The sequence below is a fragment of the Gossypium hirsutum genome, chromosome D04 (genome assembly GCF_007990345.1).
Source record: "Gossypium hirsutum isolate 1008001.06 chromosome D04, Gossypium_hirsutum_v2.1, whole genome shotgun sequence".
Taxonomy (NCBI): Eukaryota; Viridiplantae; Streptophyta; class Magnoliopsida; order Malvales; family Malvaceae; genus Gossypium; species Gossypium hirsutum.
In genome coordinates this window covers 19,986,101-19,994,023 of record NC_053440.1, presented here as the reverse complement: position 1 = coordinate 19,994,023, position 7,923 = coordinate 19,986,101, and the positions used below count along the sequence as shown (strand labels likewise).

At 34.9% G+C, this 7,923-nt stretch overlaps 2 non-coding genes across 2 annotated transcripts; both read right to left on the bottom strand.

Moving 5' to 3' along the window:
• Positions 1-3,132: 3,132 nt before the first annotated feature.
• LOC121216679 (small nucleolar RNA R71) lies at positions 3,133-3,239 on the bottom strand. Its single transcript, XR_005912859.1, has one exon. It is a non-coding gene; the product is annotated as a small nucleolar RNA R71 (small nucleolar RNA).
• Positions 3,240-4,060: 821 nt separating this feature from the next.
• On the bottom strand, positions 4,061-4,166 carry LOC121216521 (small nucleolar RNA R71). Its single transcript, XR_005912701.1, has one exon. It is a non-coding gene; the product is annotated as a small nucleolar RNA R71 (small nucleolar RNA).
• Positions 4,167-7,923: the final 3,757 nt, after the last annotated feature.

Here is a 7,923-nt window from a genome sequence, read left to right as displayed (position 1 = left end):
ATTCGACCCGTTTTGCAAAAGGATGGCTACAAAAAACAGGAAAAAAGATAGAGTAAGCTTATAAAGCTTAGTAAGTTTATAGGTATTCAAACAAAAATTTTATCTCGGTATACATGAGATAAACGAATATAACTAAATTTAATACGATTTCCAAACAAAGCATTTAAAACAATTAAGTGAGTGTTTCACATATCAATCGTATAATCTCGTAATCATTTAATATGACATGATTTTGTATCATTCAATAGGAAAGTTTCAACATATAAAAGGTATTAACCATTTGACATATCATTTCACATTCACATTCCATTTCTTTTAAACACATAACTCCGACACCAATTTTGCATTTACAAAGCGTGCATTACAAACATATAACTATAAACTTTCCTGTCTTTTCAACATTGTTACAAACAATTTTAAATATATAAACATCAAATAGTCAGTTTCATCAATTAACATCTCCATATGATTCATGAATTCAATATCATCTTACCTTAACTTATAAATTTAACATTAAAAGAGTTTCATAACTATACCCTGACAATCGTTACAAATGTCAGTTAACGTTAGTATCAAAGCATTCAATAGAATAACTCATACTTATATATAACTTTAAACTAAAATATATATAGGATTTTTCCAATGTAATTTATCACCTTTTTATTTAAATCTATTGTTAAAACTAAGTAATTGTTTAATCAATTAATGAAATATGTGAAAATATGAAATTAGGATATATAAATTGTTAAAATGTGATTTTATGCTTTATTATATAGTTTTCATGCAATAAACGGCTTATTTTATATTAATTTGAATATATTATATTTTTTAAGACATAAAGTAGGCCATGCATGGTTGAATTAAATAATAAAATATAAAATTATATTTAATAATTAATTTTAAAATATTTCATTAATAATTTGGGTTTTAATTAATTAATTAAACTGGTTAAATTTAATTATTTGGTCCTTTAACTTGTTGATTTATTTTGGACAGGTCTGATAGCTTTGCTGGATTACAAAACTGTCCAAATTGGAGATGAGGTCAACCCAAAATTTGGCTGGACATGGCTATCCATAAACCACTTTTTGGTTTAATTGCACAAGGTCCTTGAAGAGTTGAAGAAATTAGAGATTTACCTAAAGATTTGCACTTGACCGAGTCTCAGTCCTGAGTTGTTGTGGCACTCTAATTGACCAAAAATCAAGGAAAAATAAGCTCAACTTACTTAAATTATGGCTGGCCACCCATGGAAGATGATTCAAAAGATGGAAGCTCCAATTTTTAGCAAACTATCTCTCTCTCCTCACATATAAATAAGACCCTATCATTCCTTCATTCATCACCCCTCAACCATCCCTTACTCATTCATCATTCTCTACTCTCTCAACTCTCTTAGTTATCTTTCCCCTTACGCCTATCATCATCCTTGCATAAGAATTTTTAGCAAAATTAGCCTCTTAAAGAACCCCTGGTCGGCCACCTTGGAGAACCATCAGCAAAGGAGCAAAGCAAAGAAGCAAATGAGCCTCGTCAGTGTGAGTCTTGGGTGACAGCCACTTTGAATTGGGTTTAATCTTTCTTTTCTTTAATTTAATCTAAAGATGTTTGCTATATATTCTTTGTTCTTGTTTACAATAATGTTAGCTTAATTTTATGTAAGCTAGGATGATTGTTTTGATTAAATAATATTTATTTGATTCATGCTGATAATTCTTGTTCCTCAATCGATCATGTTTTCAATTAAAATCAAATCTGTATTTTGTCCATACATGATTGGAATGCACCTGAATTAGCTAAGAAATCTTGACCAGACGACGGCTAATGGGCACATAATTCAAATGTGCATGCTCAATTTAGATCCTGAACCGATTAAATTGTAGGTTGCATAACAACTCTGACCAAGCTCTATTATCTGCATACTTTTTAGATTTGTGCGATTAAATTGTTTCAAACCTGACACGTCCCTATTACTTCACACAAATACTAAGAAACCCTCAGTAAATAAGGATCAGTAAAATGCGTATTTACTAAGTAAAGGATTCCAAAAGAACCTAATGTGGTTTCCAAACTCATGAAAGATCGAGTTGCCATGGAATATTTTTCCGAATGTTATTAAGCATGTTGATTATAAATTGAGTCTAATTAAAGTAATTGTCCTAGTTTATTTATGTTATAATTTTGCAAAATTGTATTTAATTTTACTAAAATCTATTTCATTTAGTTTGCATACTTTGGATAATTTGCATTAGGGATCATTACATTTAGTTTAATATATTTTAATCACCACTTTTCAACTATATTGTGTTTTTATATACCAAATTGTTAATATAATTTTACAAATTAAGTGACTTAGCACAGTTACAATCCTTGTGGAGACGATAACTCGATACTTACTTATTACTTGATAATGACTGTATACACTTGCACAAACCTAAGCGTTATAAGTTTTTGGCGCCGTGGATTGTCAATTGTTGCCGTAGTCATTTTTTTTCGTGAAATTATTTATTTTCAATTTGATTTATTTCTAACATTACTAACTTATTCTTTTAAATTTTTGTGATTTTATTTTGAGGTGTTTATGAGCATAGATCAAATTAACGATTTACTCCCTGTAGACCCTAAAATTGAGGGAACTTTCAGACAAAGAAGACGTGAACGAACAGCTCAAAGACAAGTCGAGATGGACCTTGGAAATCAGAATCAAGACCAAGGTAATGAAGTCGATTATGTACGAAATCCTATCCTCATTGCTGATGATAGGGATCGATGCATCAGACAATATGCTGTGCCACTTTTTAGTGAGTTAAACCCAGGAATTAGAAGGCCAGATATTGAGGCAACTCAGCTTGAATTGAAACCAATGATGTTTCAAATGCTACAAACGGTGGGCCAATTTAGTGGTATGCCACGGAAGGTCCACATCTCTACCTTCGATTGTTTATGGAGGTGAGTGATTCTTTCAAGATAGCTGGTGTTACTGAAGGCACGCTGAGGTTGAAGTTGTTTCTGTACTCTTTGTGAGATCGAGCATGAGCATGGCTCAATTCATTGCCACCAAGTTCCATATCTATATGGCAAGAATTACTAGAGAGATTTTTGGTTAAGTATTTCCCACCTAGCAAAAATGCTAAGTTGAGGAATGAGATCACAACTTTTTAATAATTGGATGATGAGTCTTTGTATGAGGCTTGGGAACGATTCAAGGAGTTACTTCGTAAGTGTCCTCATCATGGGATTCCCTACTGTATCTAGTTGGAGACAATCTATAATGGTCTTAATGCACATACAAGATTGATGCTAGATGCTTCCGCGAATGGTGCAATTTTGTCTAAGTCTTATAATGAGGTTGATGAGATCATCGAGAGGATCGCGAGTAATAACTACCAATGGCCAACAAATCGAACAGTTTCAAGAAGACACTTAGCCGGAGTTCATGAAGTTGACTCCCTCACTTCATTATCAGCTCAGGTATTGACTATTTCCTCTATGTTAAAACAGTTAACTGCTAATACTACTAACAATTATCAATTTACTCCCTACAGACCCTGAAATTGAGCGAACTTTCAGACAAAGAAGACATGAATGAACAGCTCAAAGACAAGTCGAGATGGACCTTGGAAATCAGAATCAAGACCTAGGTAATGAATCTGATTATGTACGAAATCCTATCCTCATTGCCGATGATAGGGATCGATGCATTAGACAATATGTTATGCCTCTTTTCAGTGAGTTAAACCCAGGAATTAGAAGGCCAGATAATGAGGCAACTCAATTTGAATTGAAACTAGTGATGTTTCAAATGCTACAAACGGTGGGCCAATTTAGTGTTATACCCACGGAAGATCCACATCTCCACCTTCGATTGTTTATGGAGGTGAGTGATTCATTAAAGATAGCCGATGTGACTGAAAATGCATTGTGGTTAAAGTTTTTTCTGTACTCTTTGCGAGATCGAGCATGAGCATGGCTCAATTCATTGCCACCAAGTTTCATATCTATATGGCAAGAATTACTAGAGAGATTTTTGGTTAAGTATTTCCCACCTAGCAAAAATGCTAAGTTAAGGAACGAGATCACAACTTTCCAACAATTTGATGACGTGTCTTTGTATGAGGCTTGAGAGCGATTCAAGAGTTACTTCGTAAGTGTCCTCATCATGGGATTCCTCACTGTATCTATTTGGAGACATTCTATAATGGTCTTAATGCACATACAAGATTGATGCTAGATGCTTTCGCGAATGGTGCAATTTTGTCTAAGTCTTATAATGAGGCTTATGAGATCATCGAGAGGATCGCGAGTAATAACTACCAATGGCCAACAAATCGAATAGCTTCAGGAAGACGCTTAGCCGGAGTTCATGAAGTTGACTCCCTCACTTCATTATCAGCTCAGGTATCGTCTATTTCCCTTATGTTAAAATAGTTAACTGCTAATACTACTAATAATTTGACAGCTCAGCCACCAAGTCCGTTTGAAATAGTTTCCTGTGTGTACTATGGGGAAGGTCATTCTTTTGAGAATTCTCCATCAAATCCCGAGTCAGTGTACTATGTGGGGAACCAATATTAAAATAGGAGTGGACAAGGACCACAGTCCAACTTCTACAATCCTTCATGGCGTAATCATCCTAACTTTTCTTGGAGCAACCAAGGAAATGGACCAAACAATAACTTATTGCAGCAAAGACCCAACCAATCTCAAGGGTTTAATCAGCAAGCTCCAAAACCACCTCAAGCTGAGGCATCAAGCAGTTTGGAGAACTTGTTGAAAGTGTACATGGCAAAGAATGACGCTCTGATCCAAAGTCAAGTAGCAACACTAAAAAATTTGGAAAACCAAATGGTTCAGTTAGCTACAGAGCTACGTAATAGACCGCAAGGAACCTTGCGAAGCAATACTAAGAATAAAGAAATTTGGGTAAATAACATATCAAGGCAGTGGTAGTGAGAAGTGGTAAAATTCTAGAACCCCGATTGATTGATGTTGAAGATAAGCTCGTTGAGAAGAATCAACTAGCTGTTGAAGTTCTTACACCAAAGGAATCAGAATCTACAAAGTCTGCAAGGTAAACCCTGACTTAGTGAATTCAGATATTTTAACATCTTCTTTGGATGCAGATTTACCTACTTAGAAAAGTTATCCGATTCAATCAAAAGTTCCATCACATCTATATTCTTAAAGATTGTAGCAAAAAAGTAGAAACAAGAGGTGCAATTCAAGAAGTTATTGGAAGTTCTGAAGCAGTTACACATTAATATTCCATTGGTGGAGGCTTTAGAACAAATGCCGAATTATGTGAAGTTCATGAAGGATATACTGTCCAAGAAGAAACGACTGAGTGAGTATGAGATTGTTGCCTTGACAAAGGAGTGCAATGCGTTCCTGGAAAACAAACTACCACCAAAACTGAAAGACCTAGCAAGCTTCACTATACCCTGGAACATTGGTGACTCCTACTAGGGTAAAGCTTTGTGATGCCTAAGTCTATTTTCAAGATGTTAGGGATAGATGAAGTAAGACTTACAACTCTAACGCTTTAGCTAGCGGATCGATCTTTAGCATATCCCGAAGGAAAGATCGAGAATGTTTTGGTAAGAGTCGATAAATTTATTTTTTCTACTATTTTCATTGTCTTAGATTTTGAAGCAGACAAGGAAATGTCCATCATCCTTGGGAGACCTTTCTTAGCCACGGGAAGAACTTTAATTGATGTGTAGAAAAGAGAACTCACCATGTGAGTTCAAAAAAAATCAAGTAACCTTTAACATTCTTAAAGCGATGAAATTTCCCGATCCGACAGAGGAGTGTTCAGTTATGGAAGAGATAGAAACCTTGGTTTCTATGGAAAGCAATTTTGAAGAAGATCCATTGGAGAAAGCATTAGATCTTGATCCTTTGGAGGATGAAGAAGGTAAAGAAAACAAGGCTTTGATGGAAGACAATTCGGGAAATTTTATTCAGTCCATACGGTTTGAACCGTTGGAGTTGGAAGCCAGATAATTTGTGCAACCCAAGTTGTCAATTGAAGAACCACCTAAACTCGAACTAAAGGTACTTCCCTCCCATTTGAAATACGTTTATTTAGGTGATTGTTCTACTTTGCTTGTGATTATTTCAGTGAAACTAATGAAAGATCAGGAGGAGCAACTAATTGCTATTCTAAAGAAATTTAAGAAAGCAATTGGTTGGACCATAGCTGATATTCGAGGTATAAGCCCTTCTTTTTGCATGCATAAAATCATTTTAGAAGAAGGTGAAAAATCTCGAATTGATGGGCAAAGGAGGCTCAGTCCTATTATGAAATAAGTTGTGAGAAAAGAAGTGATCAAATGGTTAGATGCAGGAATCATCTATCCTATTTCAGATAGTTCGTGGGTAAGTCCGGTGCAGTGTTTACCGAAGAAAGGTGAAATCACGATTGTTGAAAATGAGCGTAACGAGTTAATTCCAACAAGAACTATTATCGGTTGGAGAATCTGTATTGATTACAAAAAATTGAACAATGCCACTCAGAAGGACCATTTTATGTTGCCTTTTATGGATCAGATGTTAGATCGACTAGCAGGTAATGAATTATATTATTTTTTAGATGGCTATTCGGGATATAACCAAATAGTTGTAGCCCTGGAGGACCAACATAAAACAACCTTTACTTGTCTATATGGTACGTTTGCTTTTAGGCAAATGCTTTTTGGTTTATGCAATGCACCTGCAACTATTCAACGATGCATGATGGCAATATTTACTGATATGGTTGAAACTGTTGTTTAGATTTTGATGGATGATTTTTCTATTTTTGGTAACACTTATGATATCTATTTGAGTAATTTGGCTAAGGTACTGAAGAGATGCGAAGAGACAAATCTTGTCCTTAATTGGGAAAAATGTCATTTTATGGTCAAGTAAGGGATTGTCTTAGGTCATAAGATCTCAAATAAAGGAATTGAAGTCGATAAAGAAAAGGTGGACGTAATTGAAAGATTGCTAGCCCCAATGAATATGAAAGGAGTCAGAAGTTTCTTAGGCCATGCCAATTTTTATCGAAGGTTTATCAAAGATTTCTTAAAAATTTCTAAACCGTTGTATTTGTTGATAGATAAAAATACAGTGTTTAATTTCAACAAAGCATGTTTAGAAGCTTTTGAAGAGCTGATAAAGCGGTTAATCTCAGCCCCAATAATCATTACACCTGATTGGAACTCACCTTTTGAGTTGATGTGCGATGCTAGTGACTATGCCGTTGGAGCTGTGATTGATCAAAGAAGAAATAAAGTGTTTCATCCTATTTACTATGCAAGTAGAACTTTGACGGGAGCCCAACGTAATTATACGGTAACCGAAAAGGAACTCTTTGCTATAGTTTTTTCTTTTGACAAATTCCGCTCATATCTTATAGGTACCAAAGTTACAGTATTTACTGACCATGCGGCCATTAAATACTTGCTCACGAAGAAAGATGTAAAACCAAGGCTAATTAGTTGGATACTTTTACTCCAAGAATTTGACCTTGAGATCTAAGACAGAAAATGTGTCGAAAATTAAATAGCTGATCATCTATCGAGGTTGGAGCAAAATGAGGTAACTCAATCATGTGTGCCTATCAACAAGAATTTCCCTGATGAACTCTTATTTGAGGTAAATCGAATTCATGAAATACTCTAGTTTGCTGATTTTGGCAATTATCTTACATGTGGAATAATTCCTCGAGAAATGACATACCAACAAAGGAAAAAATTCCTTCATGATAGCCAGTATTATCTTTGGGAGGATCCGTTTTTGTTTGAACAATGTGCAGATAATATAATCCAAATGTGAGTAGCTAAAAGCAAGATTCCTAAGATCTTGTATCGTTTCCATTCATCTCCAAATGGGGGACACTTTGGTGGTTCACATACTGCAGCAAAGATTTTGCAAGTA